We start from the raw sequence: 27,030 nt of genomic DNA on the forward strand, positions 1-27,030 counted from the left end.
TCACTTCTAACTGGTTATACATGGTTGACTACAAGTTATGGGTATCAGGCAAAATAGAGGATCTATAGCATCATTAGACATAACTGGCCAAAGGGCATTCAAGATAGGGTGAGATGAATGCAGGCATCATAAGATCAGGCTCACAGGAAGAAAGTGGCTTATCTATAACATGGTTTCCCATACATGCTCATCCTCAAGAAGCTGTAGGAGTGGGGAGATGTTGAATAGATAACTCTCCCCACATAGTAAATGTGTAGTTATGGAGATGTAAACCTGCCACAGCACAGAATACTATTGGTTTTGTTGTGCCAGATGAAGAAAAGGAATGGGTGGTTAGCACAGAACTGAGGACCACCAGAGCAAAGAGGAATGCATTTGACATATGAGGCTGCTGCAGCCTCTGTGCCTTCCTCATTGATTTGCACTATACTCTTGTGAACAAACTTGGACACACACAGGGTTCTTTCTGGAGACATTGCTGATAAGTCAGCCTTGGACTCTTTGAAGACATCCACTATTCCCAAGTGCTGCAGCAGAGATTTTATCTCATAATCCTCTTGAAGTTTAAATTTTGGAAGGAAAACTTTAACATTAGTGCCCCATATATTGTCTGGTTTGATCCAGGCTGTTAACTTTTCAAAAGTGAGATCATTTTCCACCTGACAATTAGAGACTTTCAGACTCGAAGCTGGTGTTTACCAAGAGCCACATAGGCACTCCTATCCACAGTAACCTCCATTGTCATACACTGCCACTAAGTATAAACACGGCAAGCAGAATGAGGATTTTCCTGTCTCATTAGCTTATACGTGGCATTCTTGATGGGCAGAGATATGAAGTAGCCCAGGGTAGGAAGACCTAGCTGTCCTCTCCTAAATCACTTCTGAGAAATCTTTTACTCTAATAGGCATTCATGTCCAGATGATTATGATTTGGTTATATTTGTTTTGTTTCTTGAACTAGATTTTGTTTTGAAGACAGTAAATCATTGGTGCTAAAATAAAAATTACAAATCTGAAAGAAATAACACTTGTGAGCCACACCAGAAGAGAGGTTGATACAGGGCAGAACTCTTGTGAACTGCTGTGGTTTGAATGTGAAATTACACTAGAAGGCTCATAGCAGACCTTTGTTTTTAAGTTTGTGGCAACATTTTGGGAAGCAGCTAACATTTTAGGCATGAAATGGGTGTAGCTAATTGAAAACTATATTTGCTAGGGGTGTTTCTTTGGTTCTATGTGTCCTTTCTCCTTTCTATGCTCTCTGTTAACTAAAAGGTCTGTATTCCCTGCCACATGCAGCTGCCACAATGCCAAACAATGATAGTACCATGTAACTTGAAACAAACTCTCTAAAAATATATGCCAACATACATCTTTCCTTCCCTAAGGTATTTATTTCAGGCATCTTGTCAGGGATGAAAAACTAGCTAACACCCCAGAGAATGGCACAATTATGATGCTGAGAGCCAGGGGAGCTGCTCTGCTTACAAAGATTCTTTTGGTCATCCACACTCCACTTCCCACCATTCAGAGGATGGCTTACACACTGAGAGAAATCTTGCTGCAAGGAAAGCCAAGAAATGGTACAATGACTTCCCTGGATCCTCTTTCTCTTTGCTGACTATAAATTTAGTATTTTTGTCCATTTTATAATCTCATATATTAAATGAAATACTGACAAAATTATGGCATGGGTTATATTTATGCGGAGAGCTTATTTTCCAATTAATCTGCTAAGTTCATCTGTTGAGTTGCCCTGACTTCATTCTATTAGGTAGCCACTGCTCATTCTAGAGATGAATTTATGTCACATGGCATGGGCACAAAGCTTACAGTGGGAATCTGAAACACAGATTTGAGCCCAAGACCATGTTCCTGCATGTAACTTGAAGCTGAATCTGTGAGTAACACATTGTGAAATGGAAATAACTAAGGTGAAATCATTGTTCTAATGACAAAGATATATATGACACTGGATTCTTCTTGAAGACATTTAGAGTGATGAATGTTGTGGACTCTCCTGGCTTACCTTGCTGAGATCCACACCATCAACTGGGAGCAAGACCACCAAGCTCAACTCCATGCCCTAGTAGGGCATCACCAGCAATCTAGTGAGCACCTCCTTCACATAGGCAAGCTCACACATGTCTTCCTGATGCATCATCTGTACTGGCCTGTTCTCATCCTGAGCAGACAAATACATGACATAAAACATATTCTGGAGAGATGTCAAGGTTTCCAAATGAGCTGCAGTAAACTTCGGGGCTCACAATGAATATTTCAGCACTCACAATATAATCAATATTCATGATTCAATGAACGCTTAGATAATGTCTGCCTGCCTCTTCCTGGTTTCATTAAAATACTGAATGTCAGCAGATATGGGACTGTCACTGTTAGGGTGTGTCCTATGAGATAAAATACTATACTAAAAAACAACTTGGGGATGAAAGGATTTGCCTGATAAAAACTCTCCATTCACATTCCCTTGCTGGGGGAATTCAGAGTCAGAACTCAGACTTAAGACACAAAGGAATGCTACTTATTGGCATGTCCCTCATCCACTTCTCAGCCTGCTTTCCTTCATAACCTAGGAACACCTGCCCAGTGTTGGTACCACCCCCAGAGTGCTGTTCTCTTCTCCAGCAACCAAAAGAATTCCCAACAGATTGGCCTCTAGAACCATCTTATGGAGGCAATTTTTCAATTTATAGCCTTTTTTGTTTTATTGTGTCAGGTTCACAAACACATACATACATATACACACATACACACAAACACAAGAACAAAAATAAAAACCCATATCCAAAAATTATCATGATCTATATATAGATATATATGATACAGAAAGACAATGAGTTATCTAAAAAAAGAAACCTAGCATTCACATATTAATATTCTAAAATCCTAGAGTTGGGTTTAAATGTTGCACAAAAGCTCATGTTTCAAAGCCTTTGTCCCCAGACAGGCACTAATAATAGCTATCCACTCTTTTAGGAAGTAGGGGTAAGTGGGAGAAAACTAAATATTTTGAAAGGGTGCCCCTGAAGTACATATTGACATTATAGCCCCTTGCTGTTTCTCTCTTTTGCTTCCTGAGTGTTGTGAGGTGTAGAAGCCTTCAGCATGCATTTCCACAATGTTTTACTGTACCAGCACAACCTGCAGTGATTAGGCCAATGGACCCAAAGTGAAACTTAAGGATTCATTAGCCGAAATAAACATTTCTTACTTGAATTTGACTATCTCAGAAAGTTTCTTAACACTAATAGAAATATTACTAACGCTTCAGATATAGGATTTTACCCATTTAACATGGTCAAAAATCATATCTAAAACAAACAAAAATCAAAAACTAAAACAGCATATTCAATTATAAATAACAGAAAAAGTTACCATAAAGTAGACCAGAATATGTTCATAGTGCTGTTAATGGTACTACAGACAGATACATCCTCTCAGAAAACAACATAGACAATGGAACCTTGTCCTTAAGCATGCTCAAAGATTCATGATGAATGGTAACCATCTAGCCTATTACAGAGCAGCAAGCCCAGGAGCACAGACACTCATAGGTTAAGGTTGAAGCGACATCCTGATAGCCCATCAGAGGGAAGGGAAATGCCAAGTTAAATTACTACAAAATTGGAACCATATGGACACATGTCCATGCCTCTGTGTGATACAGAAACTGTGATAATCTATCCCAATGCAGAAAAATTTTGCCCACCATTACAAATTATAAGCCATTAGTATAGAGCCTCATGTATCTTTCTGTCAATTAATCTACTTGGTTCATTTCTAATAGTCTAGAATTATTTCTTAAATACAGAATTAGGACCATCTAAGAAGACTTCAAATAAATGATACAATAAACATTAAAATTTGCTATATACTAAACATCATGAGTAATAAACTTCCCAAATAACTCAGTTTTATGAACTTTTTTTGAATAAGAAGTGCTGCTAATTAAACTCTATGGGAATTTTAAATTCTATGTGTTCAAAAATACAATAAACTATACTTCATAGAGATTGGGTAGATCACCAAAAAATCTAATTCAAATTACATACTAATTCAGATTGACACCTTAATCATTCATTTTCAGTATTACAAATCTATAAATACTGCTTAATAATATGAATTAACCAATAATCTAAAATGAATTTTTAAATTAAAATATTCTTATATAAATGTCTGTATATTTCTTTGCTTTATACCTTGGGCTCTATACATGTTTTATATTACCTTAGCACCTCAATTTTCTCTTTAGATATTTAAAAGACAAATTATGTTTCTTTTTTAATTTTTTATTTTTTTAATTGAACAACTTTATTCTAAAAAACAAAGATAAATGTACAGATTTTAAGCATTTTTGCATAAAAGTATACAAATACATTTTTGTCACTACTTGGTTTTTTTTAAAGGTTTGATAGTGTGCATTAAGATCTTACTAGTTACAATGAGCATAAAGTACAGGTAAAACAAGATATAACCTGGAATTAGTCAAAGTTTTCTTGTTGTGTAAAGATTAAGCATAATGGTTTTTCATTTTATTTTTTTCCCCTTGAACTTCATATAGTCTGTGAGTTGTTTTTGGTGTATTCAGAGGTTTCTAGGGTTAATATCCAATTATCAGTGACTGCATATTATGTCTGTTCTTTTGTGACTGGGTTATCTCACTCAGAATGATATTCTCTAGATGCTTCCATTTTCTTAAGAATTTCATAAAGTCATTGTTTCTGATAGCTGAGTAGTAAGTATTCCATTGTGTAAATATACCACAATTTTTGTATCCATTCATCTACTGAAAGACATCTGGGTTCTTTCCAGCTTCTGGCTATTATAAATAGGGCTACTATTAACACTGTGGTGCATGTGTCTTTGTAGTTTGTTGGAGCTTTCCAGGAGTATATGCACAGAAGTGGAAAAATTGGGTCTTCAGGTAGTACTATGTTCAGTTTTCTGAGGAATCACCAGACTGATTTCCAGAGTGGTTGTACCAGTTTACAACCACACCAACAGTGGAGAAGTGTTCCTCTTTCTCCACATCCTCGCCAGCATCTGCTGTCATCTGAATTTTTGATCTTAGCCATTCTGAATGGTGTGAGGTGGGATCTCAGGTTGGTTTTGATTTGCATTTTCCTGATGGCTAAGGATGTCGAGCACTTCCTTAGATGCCTCTCAGCCATTCGATATTCCTCAATTGAGATCTTTTGTTTAGCTCTGTACCCCATTTTTAATAGGGTTGTTTGATTCTCTGGTGTCTAACTTCTTGAATTCTTTGTATACCTTGGATATAAGGCCTATATCTGATGTGGAGTTGGTAAAGATATTTTCCCACTCTGTTGGCTGCCATTTTGGTTTCTTGACAGTGTCCTTAGCCTTACAGAAACTTTGCAATCTCATTAAGTCCCTTTTGTCAATCTTTGACCTAGGAGCACGAGTCATTGGTGTTCTGTTCAGGATATTTTCTACTGTTCCTATGTGTTCTAAGGTTTTTCCTACTTTCTCTTCTAATAATTTCAGTGTACCTAGTTTAATGTGGAGATCTTTGATCCACTTGCACTTGAGCTTTGTACAAGAGGATAAGAAAGGGTCTATTTTCATTCTTCTGCATGTTGAGTGCCAATTGGACCAACACCATTTGTTGAAGAGGCTGTCCTTTTTCCATTGAATGTTTACAACTCCTTTGTCAAAAATTAGGTGACCATATATGTGAGGGCTCAGTTCTGGATCTTCTATACTATTCCATTAATCCACATGACTATCTCTGTACCAGTACCATGCTGTTTTTAGCACAATTGCCTTGTAATATAGCTTGAGGTCAGGGATAGTGATTCCCGCAGATGTTTTTTTGTTGTTGAGGATAGATTTCGCTATTCTAGGTCTTTGGTTATTCCAGATGAAATTGCACATTGCTCTTTCCACCTCTATGAAGAATTGGGTAGGAATTTGAATGGAGATTGCATTGAATCTGTATATTGCTTTTGGTAAGATGGCCATTTTTACAATGTTGATCCTTCCAATCCATGAGCATGGGAGATCTTTCCATTTTCTGAGATCTTCCTCGATTTTCTTCTTTAGACATTTAAAATTCTTGTCATACAGGTCCTTCACTTGCTTAGTTAGAGTCACACCATGTATTTCATATTGTTTGTGACTATTGTGAAGGGTATCTTTTCCCTAATTTCTTTCTCCGCATGTTTGTCCTTTGAGTAGAGGAAGGCTACTGATTTGTTTGAGTTAATTTTATATCAAGCCACCTTGCTGAACTTGTTTTTCAGCTATAGAAGTACTCCTGTGGAATTTTTGGGGTCACTTAAGTACACTATCAGGTCATCTGCAAACAGTGATGTTTTTACTACTTCCTTTCCAATTTGTATCCCTTTGATTTCCTTTGTTGTCTAAATGCCTAGGCTAAGATTTCCAGTACTATGTTGAATAGGTAGGGGAAGAGTGGGCAGCCTTGTCACGTCCCTGATTTTAGTGGGATTGCTTCAAGATTCCCACCATTAAGTTTGATGTTGGCTGTTTGTTTGCTGTATATTGCTTTTATTATGTTTAGGTATGGGCCTTGGAACCTGTTCTTTCCACGACTTTTAACATGAAGGGGTGTTGAAATTTGTCAAATGCTTTCTCAGCATCTAGTGAGATGACCATGTGTATTTTTCTTTGAGTTTGTTTATATAGTGGATTACGTTGATGTATTTCCATATATTAAAACATCCCTGTGTCCCAGTGATGAAGCCTACTTGATCATGGTGAATGATCATTTTGATGTGTTCTTGGATTCGGTTTGCAAGGATATTGTTGAGTACTTTTGCATCAATTTCATAAGTGAGATTGGTCTGAAGTTCTCTTTTTTTGTAGGGTCTTTGTGTGGTTTAGGCACAAGGGTTATTGTGGCCTCAAAAAATGAGTTAGGTAGTGTTCCATCTGATTCTATTTGTGGAATATTTTGGAGAGTATTGGTATTAGGTCATCAATAAATGTCTGATCGAATTCTGTACTGAACCCATCTGGACCTGGGCTTTTTTTGGTTGGGAGGCTTTTGATGACTGCTTCTATTTCTTTAGGAATTATGGGATTATTTAGATGGTTTACCTGGTCCTGGTTTAACTTCAGTATCTGGTATCTATTTAAGAATTTCTCCATTTCCTCCAGATTTTCCAGCTTTGTTGAGTATAGGCTTTTTTAGTAGGATATGATGATTTCTTGAATTTCCTCGATTTCAGTTATTATGTCTCCACTTTCTTTTCTGATTTTGTTAATTTGGATATGCTCTCTTTGCCCTCTAGTTAGTCTGGCTAACGGTTTATCAATCTTGTTAATTTTCTCAAAGAACCAGCTCTTGGTTTTGTTGATTCTTTCAATGGTTCTTTTTGTTTCTATTTGTTCAATTTCTGCTCTGAGTTTGATTATTTTTTGCCATCTACTCCTCTTGGGTGTATCTGCTTCCTTTTGTTCTATAGCTTTCTACTGTGCTGTCAAGTTTCTAGTGTATGTTCTCTCCAGTTTTTTCTTTTTTCTTTTTTTTTTTCTTTTTTTTTTCTTTTTTCTTTTTTTCTTTTTTTTTTTTTTTGGAAGTAACCAGAGCAATGAGTTTTCCTCTCAGTACTGCTTTCATTGCATCCCATAGGTTTGGGTATGTTGCGTTTTCATTAAATTCTAGAAAATCCTTAATTTCTTTCTTTATTTCTTCTTTGACCCTGCTATCGTTTAATAGAGCGTATTTAGTTTCCATGTGTATATGGGCTTTTTGTTTTTTTTTGTTGTTATTTAAGACCAGCTATAGATTGTGGTGATCTAAAAGGATGCATGGGAGGATTTCAATCTTCTTATATCTATTTAGGCTTGTTTTGCGACAAATTATATGGTCAATTTTAGATAAGGTGCCTTGAGCTTCTCAGAAGAAGGTTTATTCTTTTGTTTTAGGATGATATGTTCTGTAGATGTCTATTAATTCCAATTGATTCATAACCTCTGCTAGTTTCACTGTGTCCTTGTTCAGTTTCTGTTTCCATGATCTGTCAATTGTGATAGTGGGGAGTTGAGGTTTCCCACTATTAATGTGTGGGGTGAAATGTATATTTGAGCTTTAGTAGGGTTTCTTTTATGAATATGGGTGCTTTTTTATTTGGAGCATATATGTTAAAGATTGAGAGTTCCTCCTGACAGATTTTCCCTGTAATGAGTAAAAAGTGTTCTTCCTTATCTTTTTTGATACCTTTTGGTTGAAAATCTACTTTATTTGATATTTAAATGGCCACCCCAGCTTACTTCTTGGGGCTGTTTGCTTAGAAGGTTTTTTTTCCCCCCAAGCTTTTATTCTGAGATAGTGTCTGTCTTTGTCTCTGAGATGAGTTTTCTGTATGCAGCAAAATGCTGGGTTTTTTAATGTATCCAGTCTGATAGCCTATATCTTTTTATTGGGGAGTTGAGTCCATTTATGTTAACAGATATTAAGTAACAGTGGTTGCTGTTTCCTGCTCTTTTTGCTTTTGAAGTTAGAATTGTGCCTGTGTCTTTCTTCTTTTGGTTTTCTTGCTTAGATATTTTCTTGTTTTTACTAGGATGTAGTTTCCCTCCTTGTATTGGGTTTTCCACCTATCATTCGCTGTAGTGCTGGGTTTGTGGTCAGATATTGTGTAAACTTAGTTTTGTCTTGGAATATCTGGGTCTCTCCATCTATGGTGATTGTGGGGTTTCCTGGGTATAACAGCTTGGGCTGACACTTGTGCTCTCTTAGGGTCTGCATGATGTCTGTCCAGGCTCTTCTACCTTTCATAGTCTCTGTTGAGAAGTCAGGTGTGATTCTGATTGGTCTGCTTTCATATTTTACATGACCTTTTCCCCTTACTGCTTTTAGTATTCTTTCTTTGCTTTGGGCACTTGGCGTTTTTACTGTTATGTGTCAGGAGGAATTTCTTTTCTGGTTCACTATATTTGGAGTTCTGTTGTCTTCTTTTATGCTCGTGGTCATCTCATTCTTAAGGGTAGGGAAGTTTTCTTCCAGGATTTTGTTGAAGATATTTACTGTGCCCCTTAGTTGTTATTCTTCCTTCTTTTCTATTCCTATTATCCTTAGGTTTGGTCTTCTCATTGTGTCCTGGATCTCCTGGACATTTTGGGTTAGGAGCTTTTTGGATTTTGCATCTTCTCTGACTCTTTTGTCTATGTTTTCATTGTTGTCTTCAGCCCCCAAGATTCTCTCTTACATCTCTTGTAGTCTGTTGGAAATGCTTGCATCTGTGACTCCTGATTTCTTTTTTAGTTTTACTACCTCTATGATTGTCTCTTTTAGTGTTTTGTTTATTGTTTCCATTTCTGTTTTAAATTCCATCTTCCATTCCTTCATCTCTGTGGTTCTGTTTTCCTCTAGTTCTTTGATTTCTTTGAGGTTTTTTTTTTTTTTTTTTTTGTTTCCTCTTTTAAAGTTTCTATTTCTTTATGCTTTCCCTCTCGTTCTTGTTTAAGGATCTCTATCATCATCTTGAGGTATGATTTTGGGTCTGAGTCTTCTTTTTCTGGAGTGTTTGGCCTTCCACTATTTGCTGTGATGGGAGAGCTGGGTTCTGGTGTTGCCAGGTTGTCTTTGTTTTCCTGGGGTGTGTTCTTTCACTTTCTTCTTTCTTGCCATCTTGTTGTCTGAGATTATATGTAGTCTTGTTGTCAGTGATTGGTTCTTGTCTCTCCCTTGTACCTAGCCTGTGTCCTTGGATCACCGCTGTTCCTGGTGGCAGATGGCCTGAGTGCCTGTTCTGCATACAGGGGCCAGTGGGTGGAAACAGACACTCTCAAGCAGGGTTCCTGCTCCCCTGAACCAATGGGGGGTGACACTCTCTGAGAGCTCGGCACAAACCTTTGCTCCCTGGCTACTTGGAATGCCATCTCACCAGGCCTATGTCCCTGGATATACACCGTTCTTGGTGTCAGATCGCCTGAGTGCCTGTTCTACACCAAAACATGTGTTTCTAGAATGTGGTTGCAACAAATGTTATGATAAAGTATCAGAAGTGGGAAAAGTCACTCAATATCTGTGCACAAAGTTACACAGGCAGTAAATATTCCTTATTCCTATCATTTCTCTACGGAGTTTAAACTTTCATTCAGAAACATAAGTACCAAAAAGTTTTGGTGCTTTCCTGATCTCTTTCTTTTTGACTTCAGTGCCAGGTCACTGCCCCAAACAGGATATTCAATATCTATCCCTGAGTCCTGAACTACACACTGTCATGATTAATGTTTTCCATGGAATTTCTTTATCACACTGGCATGAAGTTCTGGATACTATTCCTTACCTTCTTTATTTTAAATGGCATTTCCCTGGTGGATTCTTTGGGAAAATGTTGATCCCATGTGCCTTTGAAATATAAGACATTGATGAGAACCAGCCTGGCCTGTGAATCAACTGAGTCATCTGACAACAACTCTGGAATTTTTCCTTTTGAGAAAGCAGAGATTTCATTTAGGTTCATTTTAGACAAGTACAAGACATAAACTGATAAAACATGTTGGCACATTCAAACATCATGTTCGAATTTGCTGAAATTAGATAAATATATTAAAAATAAATCAAAACAAATCACTATGAAACAGCTTTGAACTCAAGTTCAGGTACACTGGCGGAACATCACTAAGTTGACGATTAGTAAGTCTCTCATGGAAAGCAGGTTTGGGAAAAGCCTATGGAGAACAAAACAAGGAGGAAATGTGGGAGGAGCACACTGTTACCCTCAGAAGGGTTATTGTTGGTTGAAATTTTGATCACATCTGGGATCTGCTAAGAGTCCTGTTTATCTGGGGGGATCTGTGAGAAATTTCCCTAGAAAGAGTAATTAATAGAGATGAAGCTCCCCAGGGTGCACAACCCATTGTTGTGCTGTCAGATACAAAAGTCTAATAATAAAACAGCTCTGCTCTTGCCCGCTTGTCTTCAGTCCTTGCTTGTGAAGGCATTGGTTCATTCAAGCCACCATACAGGACATTTTTAACTGACAGTTGATTTGGTCATCTTGAGGACAAAGACTAGTGACACTGCAAATCCTCAAGGCTTTCCATGCCAGACTGAGATTACTGAGGTGTCCAAACTCCTAGACTCAGAAGTTACCAGATTCTCAACCTCTCCACATGCAGTAAATGGCTGACTGACTGTTGAAGGTTGCACTGTGTATGCTAATCAATTAAATCACCTCTGTAATATGTATTCATTCTAGTACTCTGGAGAACAATTACTAATTAATAAATTAATGTTACATATAGAGCTTCATCTAGCACTCCATGGTCATGCCCAGTTCTATCATACCACAACATGTAAGAGCAACAAAGGTAGAAAGTAGTTTAAGGAGGAGGTATTGTTATTTCACACTTTGGAGTCCATCCCAGGAAGACAAAATGAAGGTCAGGTGACAGATACCTTTCTTCACTCTTAAAGTATATCCTCTCACTGATCAAGGCAATTTTTGCTAATTTACAATATGAAGAGAGCACAGGAAGTAAAACTCTAATGAGAAATGGGCAAACAATTGAGAAGACCAAGAAAGGTTTTCTTTCTATATTTTGTCCTATAAAGAATTTACCTAGTGATGAAGAAACATCTGAATGGTTCAAATATCAGACAACGATCTCAATGATCAAAAAGACAAATGCTGGAACATGTCATATCTAATATCAAAATATAGAAGCTTCATCCCCAAATGGGAGGCTCTTTCAACTTAATATAACTGAGCAGTCCTGACAGAGTATGTTCAATGCAAATCAAGTCCAGTTTCATCAAATGTAAGTAATGAAAAAAATGCAGGAATCATGGAAGCAGAAAAAGGATTTCTCTTCAGAGGTAAAGATGGTTAGAGCTGACACAGCACAGACTCTAGGAAGAAGCAGACATTGGAGAGGATTATGGGACAGTCTATCCATGAATCTTCATCTTAAAGGTGGTGAAGTCACATGACCTGTGATCACTTCAGAACACCCATGTCTTCTAATGTAACCTGTTAGACTTGAAGTCAGGCTCATGAGTTCTCATCATATTTGCATATCTGTCCTAGAGAAATATACTAACAACTTGTATTTAAAAATCTAAGTGTCTGAGTAGAACCTCCATGAATTCCCTGTGCTCTAAATTATACCAGGTGGTCTAGATAGTCTGATTGACTTTGACTTTGAAATGACTGTGAAGGAGAAGGGGAACAGACTACAAGGGGGCAGAGAGATCTCTGCCGAGCATGCACAAAAAGTGCGCCCCTGCCGAGCCTGATCCAGGGACCAGGAACCCAGCATTGGGACCTCTGTTCCCACCTGGCAGCCTTGGGGCGCAGAACAGGGCTCAGACCAACCACCACCTGGACCAGCAGAGATCCAGGGACAATGGCCAGGTACAAGGGAAAGATGAGAACATATCACTGACAACAAGATGGCAAGAGGAAAGTGAAAGAGCATACCCCAGGGAAACCAAGACAACCTGGCAACACTAGAACCCAATTCTCTCATCACACCAAACAGCGGAATGCAAAACACTCCAGAAAAAGAAGACACAGACCTGAAATCCTACCTCAAGATGATGATAGAGATCCGTAAACAAGAGCAGGAGGAAAAGAATAAAGAATTAGAAGCTTTTAAAGAAGAAACAAGAAAAAATCTCAAAGAACATGGAGAAAAGAGAACCAAAGAGATGAAGGAATGGAAGACAGAATTTAAAACAGAAATGGACACAATAAAGAAAACACTAAAAGACACAACCCTAGAAGTAGAAATCTTAAAAAAGAAATCAGGAGTTAGAGGTGCAAGCATTTCCAACTGACTACAAGAGATGGAAGAGAGAATCTCAGGAGCTGAAGACAACATTGAAAACAAAGACAAAACAGTCAGAGAAGATGCAAAAACCAAAAAGCTCCTAACCCAAAATGTCCAGGAGATCCAGGACACAATAAGAAGACCAAACCTAAGGATAATAAGAATAGAAGAGGGCAAAGAATATCAACTAAGAGGTACAGTAAATATCTTCAACAAAATCCTGGAAGAAAACTTCCCTACCCTTAAAAATGAGATGACCAAGAGCATAAAAGAAGCCTACAGAACTCCAAATAGGTTGGACCAGAAAAGAAATTCCTCCTGACACATAATAGTCAAAACACCAAGTGCCCAAAGCAAAGAAAGAATACTAAAGGCAGTAAGGGGAAAAGGTCATATAACATATAAAGGCAGACCAATCAGAATCACACCCGATTTCTCAACAGAGACTAGGAAAGGTAGAAGAGCCTGGACAGACATCATGCAGACCCTATGAGAGCACAAGTGCCAGCCCAAGCTGCTATACCCAGCAAAACTATCAATTACCATAGATGGAGAGATGAAGATATTCCAAGACAAGTCTAAATTTACACAATATCTGACCACAAACCCAGCACTACAATGAAAATCCATAACAATGAGGGGTACTACATCCTAGTAAAAACAAGAAAACTCCTAAGCAAGAAAACCAAAAGACGAAAGAGACACAGACACAATTCAACGTACGAAAGCAAAAATAGCAGGAAACAGCAACCACTCTTCCTTGATATCTATTAACATAAATGGACTCAACTCCCCAATAAAAAGACATAGGCTATCAGACTAGATACATAAACAAAACCCAGCATTTTGCGGCATACAGGAAACTCATCTCAGAGACAAAGTCAGATACTATCTCAGAGTAAAAGGTTGGGAAAAAAACTTCCAAGCAAACAGCCCCAAGAAGCAAGCTGGAGTGGCTATTCTAATATCAAATAAAGTAAATTTCCAACCAAAAGTTATCAAAAAAGATAAGGAAGGACACTTTTTACTCATTACAGGGAAAATCTGTCAGGAGGAACTCTCAATCATTATCATATATGCTCCAAGTAAAAAAGCACCCACATTCTTAAAAGAAACATACAAAAGCTCAAAAAATACATCTCAACCAACACAATAATAGTGGGAGACTTTAATACCCCACTCTCACCAAGGAACAGATCATGGAAACAGAAACTGAACAAGCACACTGTAAAACTAACAGAGACTATGCAACAACTGGAATGAATAGATATCTACAGAACATATCATCCTAAAACAAAAGAATACACATTCTTCTCAGGACCTCACTGTACCTTCTCGAAAATTGACCACAGATTGGACACAGAATGAGCCTCAATCGATATAAGAAGATTGAAATACTCCCATGCATCTTTTCAGATCACCATGGGCTAAGGCTGATCTTTAATAACAACAAAGACAACAAAAGAACCATTTACACATGGAAATTAAACAATGCTCTATTAAACAATAGCAGGGTCAAAGAAGAAATAAAGAAAGAAGTTAAGGATTTTCTAGAATTCAATGAAAATGAAAAAACGACATACCCAAACCTATGGGATACAATGAAAGCAGTACTGAGAGAAAAATCATAGCTCTGAGTGCTTCCATTAGGAAACTGGAGAGAGCATACACTACTAACCTGACAGCACAGTTGAAAGCTATAGAACAAAAGGAAGCAGATACACCCAAGAGGAGTAGACAGCAAGAAATAATCAAACTTAGGGCAGAAATAGACCAAATAGAAACAAAAAGAACCATTGAAAGAATCAACAAAACCAAGAGCTGGTTCTTTGAGAAAATTAACAGGATTGATAAACACTTAGCCAGACTAACTAGAGGGAAAAGAGAGAGTATAGAAATTAACAAAATCAGAAAGGAAAGTAGAGAAATAACGACTAAAACTGAGGAAATTCAAGAAATCATCAGATCCTACTACAAAAGCCTATACTCCACAAAATTGGAAAATCTGGAGGAAATGGATGAATTCCTAGACAGATAAAAGATCCTAAAGTTAAACCAGGACCAGGTAAACCATCTAAATAATCCCATAACACCTAAAGAAATAGAGGCAGTCATCAAAAGACTCCCAACCAAAAAAAGCCCAGGTCCAGATGCATTCAGTGCAGAATTTTATCAGACTTTTATTGCCGAAATAATACCAATACTCTCCAAACTATTCCACAAGATAGAATCAGATGGACTACTACCTAACTCATTTTTTGAGGCTACAATAACCCTCGTTTCTAAACCACACAAAGACCCTACAAGAATACAGAACTTGAGATCAATCACACTTATGAACATTAATGCAAAAATACTCAAGAAAATACTTGCAAACCAAATCCAAGAACACATCAAAATGATCATTCACCATGACCAAGTAGGCTTCAACCCTAGGATGCAGGGATGGTTTAATATAAGGAAATCCACCAATGTAATCCACCATATAAACAAACTCAAAGACAAAAACCACATGGTCATCTCACTAGATGCTGAGAAAGCATTTGACAAAATCCAACACCCCTTCATGTTAAAAGTCGTGGAAAGAACAGGAATCTCAGACCCATACCTAAACATAATAAAAGCAATATACAGCAAACCAACAGCCAACATCAAACTTAACAGTGAGAAACTTGAAGCAATCTCACTAAAGTCAGGGATGTGACAAGGCTGCCCACTCTCCCCCTACCTATTCAACCTAGTACTGGAAGTCCTGGCTGGAGCAATTAGACAGCAAAAGGAAATCAAACAGATACAAATTGGAAAGGAAGAAGTAAAAACATCACTTTTTGAAGATGACATGATAGTGTACTTAAGTGACCCCACAAATTCCACCAGAGAACTCCTACAGCTGATAACCAAGTTCAGCAAAGTGGCTGGATATAAAATTAATTTAAACAAATCAGTAGCCTTCCTATATTCAAAGGACAAACATGCGGAGAAAGAAATTAGGGAAAGAATACCCTTCACAATAGTCACAAACAATATGAAATACATGGTGTGACTCTAACTAAGCAAGTGAAGGACCTGTATGACAAGAATTTTAAATGTCTAAAGAAGGAAATCAAGGAAGATCTCAGAAAATGGAAAGATCTCCCATGCTCATGGATTGGAAAGATCAACATTCTAAAAATGGCCATCTTACCAAAAGCAATCTACAGATTTGTAGCCTAGGGAGCTTCAGAACACCCCAACAAATGGCTCTTCCTACTCCTAAGACAAAGGGACACAGCATAATGAGAGTATGCTTAGATTCTTTGACTCCTTCCCTTAAGTCTTCAGGGCTCTGGAGGAAAGATGAAGCTGCTTTATTTCACTGACTTTCCCTTTGGTTGGTCCTCTAATCTGATCCAGCTTGTACCCCTATATTCCTGCCCATCTTTATGTCACTTCAAAGTTGCCTCTGAGTCCTTAAAGTGCTGTTTATTCACCTAGAATGTTACCTACCCCATCCCTGTCACTGAGTTCAAACTTCTCATTATTTCTACCATCATTGGAACAGGACAACCTCAGGGCTTCTGATGTTCTACCCTAGAGCAGCTGCCCCACCCCAAGTCTGCTCATTACTCCTAGATGTAATCTTTCTCTTACTAATTGTTGTCCACATAAACCATATTCTGGGCTCTGTGATAGTAGGGAGATGTCTGGCCAGCTAACAGTAAGCACTTGGAAGCACAGTAAGATAAAGGGATTCCTCAGATAAATAATCAAAGACATAATTACTGTGAGCATGGACTGAATTATTTTATAAATTGGAATTAGCAGTGTTCAGATTTAGATTAGAGACCCCAGATGTTTAAAAGGCCCAGAAGTAAGAGAGAGTTTACTTACTTGGCCTACACTATCACAGACCACTTCCCAGCGGTTTCTTTTCCTAATTCTGCAGTCTTGGATTTTTTTTTTTCTAGATTCAGACTCTGCCTTGTAAAACTAACCCTTGTGGGTCCCACAGTTCCAGCCTGAGCCAGGCTCCAAACCTACCAGAGTAGCTGCTGCTCAATGTAGCTTTTTAGGCTGGATGTTGCTGTAGCTTAACAGAGCAGCCTTACAGATTCTGCTGATTCATTTAGTCACCTACTTCAGGGCAGGCACTTCCTGTTTAGAGCCTCAGGTCACTTACACTGAGACAGCTAGCTGTGGCCTTTGTAAGAAGAGGACTGGTGGGGGTTGGGCAAATCTGGGCTCTTAGAGAAAGGGAAAATTGTAGGAGCTTTTGCCACATGCCAAGGAATAATCTTTGCTGGATTTTAATAGTGCTCTGGGTTTGGGGTGGAAGGTGGGAAATGTAGTTGGTGCCCAGTATCAAAGCCTATTTCTTCACTCTCACCATCCTTTCCTGTCAAAACTAATCCTTTTTTTTTTTTTTTTTTTCTTGCCTTTACCCTCAATCATGAGCATTTCTGGGAATGAAATATGTGGTCATGTGTATAGTCTTCTATTACTAACCTGATGTTTCTGTGCCTTAGCCTTAAGTGTTCAAGGTGGCAGTGACTAGGGCACAAGCAACAAACTTGCCACATGATGCAATCTACAGGGAGCTGATTATTTTCCTAAAACTCAACTCAATTGAAACCACCATCCTTGACTTAGTTACAAAAGGAAATTCAGGAAGAGACAGTATGAAACAGAGTTGAATTTATTGAGAAGCAAACACAAATATAAAGGGTGTGATATATAAAAGAAAGAAAATTAGGAAGAGAGAAGATTAGACACACCTAAGCATGCAAGGCTCTCAAGAAGCATGGCTTCAGTGTCTCAGCAGTAGCTACATGTGTGGTTTTGGTGGCTCTCAGATGTTACATCTTACAAAGAAACTGAGAAAAACCCATTTTCTTGATAGTTAATAGAGATCCAGTATTTATGTGTTAGTTATTTAAGGTCAAGCTTTTAAAACTACAAAGAATGAAACTAAATGAGGTCAAGACACATGAAGAGAACATTCACATAGAAAGAAGTCTTGCTGGGAAGCAGGAACATTAGAAAGACTTCTCTTTATGCTTTTCTTGTGGCCTATACATCCGCAATCTCTTCCTCCCTGAACTTGCTGGGGTGCACTTTGGATTTCTCCAGGGTGCTCATCTTCTGCTGACCAGATCCATATTTTTCACAAGAGGCTGCTCACACTACTTTTCCTCTAACCTCTGACCCAGCAGGAACTGAGCCCAGATGCAGGAACTTTAGCCTGTGGCTTTCTTGCTCATCTTGCTTGAGGAAAGGTTTGGCTTCTTTTACCTGCAACATCTGCTTCCTCTGTCTCTCTCTCTGTCCTCCACCAGCAGAAGGGGATTTCAGACTCCTGTCTCTTGGGTTTTCTCTTATTTCCTCTGCTTTGACCAACAGCCAGGCTCACCATCTTCTCTCTTAACTCATATTCTTGGGGCCACTTTTCACTTTGGTCCCACATCACTGAAGCAATTAGCCCATTGTTATCTTTCCCTTTGTCCTGTATCTTCTGATACAGTGTCTCTTCTTTCTACACTACTTTTCCTTCCTCACCCCTGCTCCCTTCAGAGACTTCCCTGCCATCATCATCTTCATATTCCAAAAACAAGGAATGTTTATTTTCTCTCTTCTTGGCTGTGAAGCTCTGTCCTTTTTCTACCTCCTGTGTCTCAATTTTATTTACTCTATTTAGTCTGTTACTACATGTGCCTGCCTATAAAACTGTACACACTCTACAATGTACAGATCCCACTGCAATACCCTTCTCCATGGACTTCATCTCCCTGAAGTAAGTTATTGTGATTATATTCAGTGCACTGCCTGCTTGATGGCATGGGCCCCCCTTCTTCTCATACCTGGAGAGTTTATTGGAGTCAAAAATTTCCATATTTTTGCTGCTTGTGACTTCTATCCCAGAAGGCTACCACAGTTGTCCTATATGCCAAAGCTCTCTTCCTTGTTTTCCCTAAACAAATGTGACTTAAGTGGTACATTGCAAATGAATTATAATCAGGAATGATAAATCATGGGTTAGAAGGCTGCTAAGGCATCTCTTGTACTATAAATTGGTTTTCTTGTAAGAGTCCTAGGAATTTTCATGTTTACATCTGAAAAAGAAGAATGACCCTGCATGCTTCAGTTGTAAGCATGGTTGCTGTTTTACTAGTTTTTTTTTTTTTTTTTTTTTTTTTTTTTTAATATCCTTAAATAGACTGATTAGTTTATGCATGTCAGCTACCTTCACAGTAAGTGGGTGGCAAGAATCTTAATGAGACCCAGGGTTGAAGAGCTTCAGTGTTTTCCCAGTCTCATTAATATCTTTGATCTTTCTTTTATATCTGAAGCAAGTATTTGTCAGATATTAATTTCTTTGCCTGAGTAAGAATATTATCTAAAATAAGTTTTTATTCAATTGTTCAGCATAAGATTGTTTATATCTTTAATCTAGTATTAATTTTATTATGAACATTTATGTATAAATTTATATATAGACATATGCTCTCTTGGAGTTACCTAGGGTATAGCTCAAGGAATTTCTGGGTCATATGTCAACTGTACATTTACAGTTTGAATAAATACCTAATAAGTTTGAATTTTATGCACCTATATATTCCCACCAGCATGGTGTGACTTTCAATTTCTCCTTGTGTGTGGTTTCTCTTTTCTTATTTTAGCCAATAGGTGTGATGCAGTTACTCATTATGGTCTTGGGTATTTCCTGAGGAGTAGTAATGTCAATCATAAGCTCATGTGCTCACTAGTTCTTTAAAGAATCTTTCTATATGATTGCCTACTCAAAGTCCTGCCTATTTTTATTTGAGGGGTCATCATCATCATTTTTCTCCTCTTCCTTATAATTTTAATCAATCAATCTTCAGACATAGAATTCTTAACTGTGCTCTCTGGTTAACCTTTCATCTCTATGATAAATTCTAAGTTTTCCCAACACTGAAGATCCTTACACCCTATGCATAAAACAGGTGACAATGCTATCTCTGTGAGACATGAATAAAATAATGTTCCTGTAGCCGTAGTCACAGCCCTGATCTGCCTCTTTCTAGAACTTCTGTGGCCTCTGTTAAGAAAACTTTTTTACTTGCCTTTGTTGGACTCTCTGTGGTTTACTAGGGCCAAAGACTGAAGATGCTCTTGCTTTAGAGGTTTAATTTTTGGAATTCTGCTCAGAAAATGGTATGTCCTAACCTAGGGTTTTTTGTTGTTCTTGTAGATGGGTGGCTGAAGCCTGAGTCTACCTTCCCCTGCCTGTCTGTAGTCTCTGTCCCTACCATCCTGTGGTTTGTGTATTCCACTGTCTAGGTCAGTGCTTTTCTGTGTTCTAAGTGTGTGTGTGTGTTCTTGGGTGCCTGGGTGCCTTCTCAAGGCTGCCAGCCTGGTGGTCTTCACCCACAGTGAATAAATATGTCCTATTTGTCATTGGTTCCACACATTTTTCAACCCCCCAGCCTTCTCTCGCCCTTCCTGTCCTGAAATCAGATGTGGATCACACAGTGGTAGGAAGATAGCTTAGGCTGGAAAGTGTTCTGACTCTGATGGCTGGAAAGAATGTATCTTAAAACAATGTTATGTGAGAAACAATTCAGGAGAATTTAATAAACTTCAAGTGTGTGTTTATTAAATTAATAAACAACAAGAGTCACAATCAGAGAGACTTTTAGTATGGTGAACAAATAAATCAGTCACTGCTGGATGTGGGGGTACACATTTGCAATCTTAAGATCAAGAGACAGAGCTAAGCATATTGTTGAGTACTGGACCTTGTCCTAAGACAGAAAACTTAGTAAGATAGCAGATACAGAAACCCCAGTAATTCTAATAACTGAGAATGGTAGATGTTTAAATCTACTCTTGACTAAGTTCTTGAGATGGAACATATGACCATGAGACTCCTTAGAGGGGATGGTAACAATTAGTCATGTAGGACCACCACCAGAAGCCTCTTGTAATGGCTATACCTGGTTGTCAACTTGAAGACTCACCTGTGATCCTGAACTTGAGGCTGGGAGATACAAGTTTCTCACATGGACCTTGGCATGGAGATCTTGAGGCATCGTTGCTGTGAATCCTAGGAGACTAAGGTAAGGAGATCTCTGAGTTCAAGTTCATCTGGAAGAAAGCAAATCCCAGATCCAGGAGTGGTGGTACACACCTTTAATCTGGGCCATGCCTACTGCTGAAGGCCTACAAAAGGACATTAGAAGAAGAAATATACCTTCTTCTTTGCCTGCTTGCCTTGTGGGATTTAGAAACTGCTAGATCCTTGGACTTCTATTCAGAGCTGCTGTTGACCATTTTGGGGGAGTTGGACTAGAGACTATAAGTCATCAACAAATTCCCTTATTGTATAGAGAATACCCATAAGTTCTGTGACTCTAGAGAACCCGGACTAATCAACCTCTTATATGTAAATGAGGCATCCCTAACATTTCAGAGCAGTCAATGAAAGCATTAGCTTTTATACCCCAACCCACATGGAAGTGGATATAAGACCCTATCCACAAGGAATAAAGTGACACACTTCCTCCAACAAGGCCACATCTACTCCAACAGGGCCCCACCTCCAAATAATGCCACACCCTGGGCCAAGCATATTCAAACTGCCCCATTCTACTCCCTGGTCCCCATAGGCTTGTTCAAACATTTGAGTCTATGGAGGCCATACCTAAATATAGCATAATGCAATATACATTTAGTCCAACTTCAAAAGCACCCATTGTCTATAGCAGTCCAAAATTTAGTCCCTTTTATCCAATCACTTAACTGTAATCTCTAAAGCAAGACAAGAAACTGGCTGATCAAATTTCAAACTTTGTATCTTCATGTTTGATGTCAAAGCAGTGTTCTGATCTTCAACTCCTTTTTCATCTTTGTTGACTACAGCAAATTTCTTTATCCTGGGCTTGTTCCACTCCCTGTTAGTAGCTGTTCTCAGCAGATATCCTACAGCTTTGGCATCTTAAACGTCTTTGGGTTTCTATGGAAACTTCAATGTTATAGCTTCTTGTTCTAGTGATTGGTATTCAGACATGATCATCTGGGATCCTACTGAGGGCTTAGGTCACATCTCTAGCTATTTTCTCTGTAGCTCTGGTTGACTCCACTGCTGATTCTGTTTTTGGTGATTATCCTATGGTACTATCATCTCCAATACACTGGGGTATTTCTGTAAAATCAGGCTTTACCAATAGTCTCCTCTAGGCTCCTTTAATGGTACCAAGCCTCATATCTTTTTTTTTTTTTTTTTTTTTTTGCATGACTTCTTCAGTTCTGGCTCATCAACTACAACTGAGGCTATACTGCACCAGTGGCTTTCCCTGGCCTTTCCCAGTGCCAAGCCTCAAGACTGCTTCATGACCCCTTCATATGCCCCAAACCAGTGCCACCTGGGTGATTCTTACAAAGTTCAACTGCATCATGAGGTACAACCTAGGTTATTTCTGCAATACAGTTCTTAGTGCTTTCTCAGAAAACACTTTCCAGAAAGTTTCACCTCTGTGATACTAGACTTTTCTTAATCATTGATAATTTCTTAGCTCTAACTGACCTGCATCAATTGTCCCAATAGGCCCTTATATTCCTCATTCTAAAGCCAGATCCACATGATTGAAGATGCTGAAGTCTGTTGCTTGTGTGAGCTGGAATATGACCCCCTTATTCTATTATTAATAACTTTCTGTTTTCCAGATCCTTCACTGCCTATTTTGTAAGACCTCGAGAAGTTTTAGCTTAGGAGCACAACCTACAGAACACAAGTGGATGATAGACTGCTGTAATAACAAGAGGTTTATATTCCATATACATGTGGTTGTTCATCACGGCAGGGAGAGTCAACCTCAAACTCAAAAAGCATTTATCTTTTATACTTTTTTGTGATGGGGTAAACTACTATTTTACAATTGGCAAGCAGTATAATTTTCAGAAAGAGGAGAGGAAGGAGGTAGAAACTTTGGCAGTAAGTTTGTTGACAATTTGCATTCTCCTTGGAATTCAGTACAGGGAGGGGGTAGGAGAGCTGTTCCTAAAGCAATCTTTTTTTTTTTTTTTTTTTTTTTTTTTTGTCTTAACTCAGCTTGGTCAGAATAGCTTGACCTGTCCACCAAAACATTGTTTATACATTTTCAGAAACTTGTTTATATATTTTAAAACTTTGAAAGGGTATTGTCCTTGTTTTGTTTCTCAGAATTGGGTGATTAGAGCATGAGCTAATTATGACATGTGTCAGAACCCTATCTAGGGCTTTCTAGAGACAGGGTGGCTATCAGTCAGTATATTCTCTCTCTCTCTCTCTCTCTCTCTCTCTCTCTCTCTCTCTGTGTGTGTGTGTGTGTGTGTGTGTGTGTGTGTGGTTTTTTTTTCTGAGAATTACTCTGGGCCATTGCTTGTATTTGTCAGGCACAGGTGGAATCTCCTAGCCTTGGGGTGACTAGAAAATCTCTGAGTCTGACTTTAACTATTTCTGTGTCATTGGAGTCTCACAGTCTAAGAATGGGGTGTTTTAGAAAAGTCTCAGAGCCCCTAAAAACTTTGCTCTTTTATATCACCTAAGACTGGCTGTTCTGGAACTTGGTCTCTAGATTGACTTTGAACTCAGAGATCTGCATGGCTCTGTCTCCTGAATGCTGGAATGAAATGCATGTACCACCATGCCTGGACTGAAGGTTTTGTGAACTTGGAAGTTGTTCTATTACCAGGTTGACCTTGAACTCAGAGAACTGCTTTCCTCTGTCTCCTGGCATTAAAGGTGTGTACTACCATGTTTTGATTTAAGCTTTGCTGGGTGGGATCTTGTTCCATAGTTACCACCTTCTTTATTAGTTTATCTCTTTGAACATTGGATTCAGTTCCATTTCACTTGCCGGTACCCCTTTACTAGTTAAACCATACATTTTATATTTTTTTCTTCCTTAGTTTGTTCCTTCTCATTAAAATCTTCTTCATAAGACTAAATCATAGAACAAAATTTCTGCTGGGTTTTTTTGAGACTTTCTTTGTCAATGCAATTAATATAAATCTCTTAACCTTACCCTTGGGTAGACACTTCAGACAAGAAAGGGCAAAAGGAGCAACACTCCTTGCCAAAATACCAGGAATATAGTCTCTAGGTCACATACTGAAATTCTTCTCCACTGAAAACTTATGTGCTTGGTCTGCGCAGCTCAAATCATTCACAGCCACAGAGTCTTTCATATTCTTACTAGTGTATGGCTCTTGGCCAGACCACCTAGGGTCAAGTTGCAGCTGTCCCCCTCCCTGAGACTTTCCAAAACACCCAAAAATGTTGTGAGGCTCTTAGCCATGTTAAGTTGCCCCTGCTCTGAGACTTTCACAACACCCAGTTTTGAGAAAGTAAACAAGGACAGAATTTACTGGCTGACAGCCACAAGGTCCCATAGAAAAGTCCAAATATGCATCATCATCAGCCTAAACTCCTTCATCTAATAAATCCAAGAATTACTGTAACCCACTAATGAGACGCCACCACCCCAATGGTGTTGCTAAAATCTGCCCTCAGAACTGTATAAAAATTGTGTACTTTGAAACATCAGGGTTGTCTCTGTCCCACTTTCAGAACAATCTCAGTATACTAGATTTATCAATTAAACCTCTTGCCTATTGGCCTATTGGCATCAGTTCTCTGTGTCTGTGTCTCTGTGGAAATAGACACCCCAATAGTTGGGCCATGCAGATTCAACACTAGAAAACTAGGCTAGTTCAGCATTCTAATGATGAGCTTCATCAAAGCTGCATATTCTGCAACATATAAATCTCAAAACAATACATTAGCATCATCAAGATATATTTTTATTTGATTCTCTTGAATCTAGTTTTTCAGGCAGTCTCCATCTATCAAATCTGATTTATATAAATCTGAAAGGCATCCAGAACCAAATCCTCTTTTCTAATCACACACACACACACACACACACACACACACACACACACACACACACACACAAATAACCCTTTTTAATTAGCATAACTCTTAGTCAGCCACCAGAAAAGCTTGTATCTTGTAATCTTCTCTAGAGAAATAATGTCACAAACTTAAGATGACACCATTTTGAAAATTAAAATGATACGTTCGGTTCCTCACTCCTTGTTATTCAGCTGGGAATAGCCCAATGCAGGGTTGCTGGTTCCCTGGAGCTAGCTAGGGTAGGGAGGGTGAACCTGGGGACCAACTGCTTTATAATATACATTTGTTATGCACTCTGCCTGGTACTACAGACTTCCACTTACTAATAACTTCTATAATATACATCTATTATGCACTCTGCCTGGTGCTACAGACTTCTATTTTTAATAAATTTATTAAGTTGTGAATATCACCACTCTCTACTTGGAGTCAGTAACTAATTTTTTCTATCTTAGTTCTGAACTGTGGGTGAAAATCCCTATTTGATTCAGATAAACTCTTTACTTTCTCCTTCTAAATATAAAAAAATAAACTCAATCACATTTCCATTGATACCTGTTATTAAGAAACAGGCAGCTTGTCTAACTAAGATTTGAACCCAAATTCCCATGGAGCCCATGTTCAAAAATATGGGTATCCTGAAATAGAGCATTAAATATTTCTACTATCTTTAAAGCAATTAAACCAAACCTAAATTAAATCATTTTCAAATAACTTTTGCTAAAGAAGCAAGTGGCTTCTAGTCTCTAGCTCTCTGAGCTACCAGTACTTATCACAGCAGGGGACCTACAGCCTTCAAGCCTACTCTCCTTCTGTGTTTCTTTTGTTTAAGGTTCTGGCTCTTGAGAAATCACATGACTCAACATGGTGCTGGTCCCCTATTACTTAGAAAATAAAACTTTCTAATTCTTAGGCTGATAATCTTAAAATTTCTAGTGGATTCTTGCCTAACACATTGGTTTGCCACCTGTTGTGGTAAAACAAAACAAAACAAAACAAAACAACAACAGCAACAAACCTGTATTCATTTAGGTTTTCCTGCTATGAACAGACACCATGACCACAACAACTCTTTAAAGGATAACATTTATTTGGGGCTTGCTTACAGATTCAGAGGTTCAGTTCATTATCATTATCGCTATGGCATAAAGTAGATAGGCATGGAACTGGAGGAGCTGAGAGTTCTACCTCTTGTTCCAAAGGTTTGTAGAAGATTGATTTCTAGGCAGCTAGAACAAGGGTCTAAAAAGCTCATGCCCAAAGTGACAATTATAAAACTGTCACCTTGAACAAGAATATGCCCTGTTGTGTGTGTCATCTCTCCTGCTTATATTATGATCTTAATCTGAACATGTTTAGAAAGTCTACTCCTTAACTGAGTATGCTTAGGAATGTGTCCACACCATAAGCAATTTTTCATACAAAAAATGCATAGGTTTGCTGAAAAGCAGATATTTGATGTTATCTACCATACCGTCCTTTGACTGCTATAATGGTGAGGCTAGATGGGAAGCCTCAGAATTCGCTGTCATTCAGACAGGAAGAAAGAAATTGAACATCTCCATCCACAGATCACTGTCATAGACCACAGTCACAGACTACAGTCTCAGAACAGAAGCTGCTATAGTGCAGAGGAAACACCACGTAGAAGAGGCAGTCGATGGCATTGTGTAGTCAAGCTTTGTCAGTGCACCCTACTCCAAATGTGAAACAAATTTCAAGCAGGTCTTTTCTGTTACAAAGTAACAGTTGGGTTCGCATTCGATGCAAATAGTGAAGCCAAATGCCAGTATCTTGTCTGTACACAAACATCCCAACTTGTTACCAGAACTTACTTTGGCCATCCCTACTACTGTGGTCCATCATGTTGCAAGCCTGTAATCCTTCACTTGGGAGACAGACGCAGGTTCAAGGTCATACTCAGCTGCAAAGAACATTTAAGTTCATTTAGCAATACTTGAGACTAGCCTGAGCTATATAAATCCTTGACTCAACTCTCAAACACACACACACACACACACACACACACACACACACACACACATGTCAGAGAAAACAGAGGGAAAACAGAAAAACACAGAGACAGAGATCTGAAAACCAATTAACCAGCCAAAACATTCTTAATTACCCTGAGAGATTGTAATATGGAATCCATTAGTAATAATCATCAGGAACAACAATGGGATAATATGATGGTAGACAGAGGTTAAGGCTCAGTTCTTGGCACAGTACGTACATCATGTAATCCATAGCCAAAGGGAAGACAGGTGATGGTAGGCAAACAATTACTAGGAGCAAATATTGCGGGTAACTGGC

General features: G+C 38.4%; 1 pseudogene across 1 annotated transcript; it reads right to left on the reverse strand.

Annotated features, from left to right (window-relative positions):
- Positions 1 to 257: 257 nt before the first annotated feature.
- LOC308422107 (serpin B9-like) lies at positions 258 to 26,580 on the reverse strand (annotated as a pseudogene). Its single transcript has 4 exons — positions 26,550 to 26,580; positions 10,307 to 10,449; positions 2,032 to 2,187; positions 258 to 659 (listed from the first exon to the last, which is right to left on the reverse strand). The product of its transcript is annotated as a serpin B9-like (transcript).
- Between the last annotated feature and the right edge of the window lie 450 nt (positions 26,581 to 27,030).

This window comes from Micromys minutus, assembly GCF_963924665.1.
Source record: "Micromys minutus genome assembly, chromosome: 6".
Lineage (NCBI taxonomy): Eukaryota > Metazoa > Chordata > Mammalia > Rodentia > Muridae > Micromys > Micromys minutus.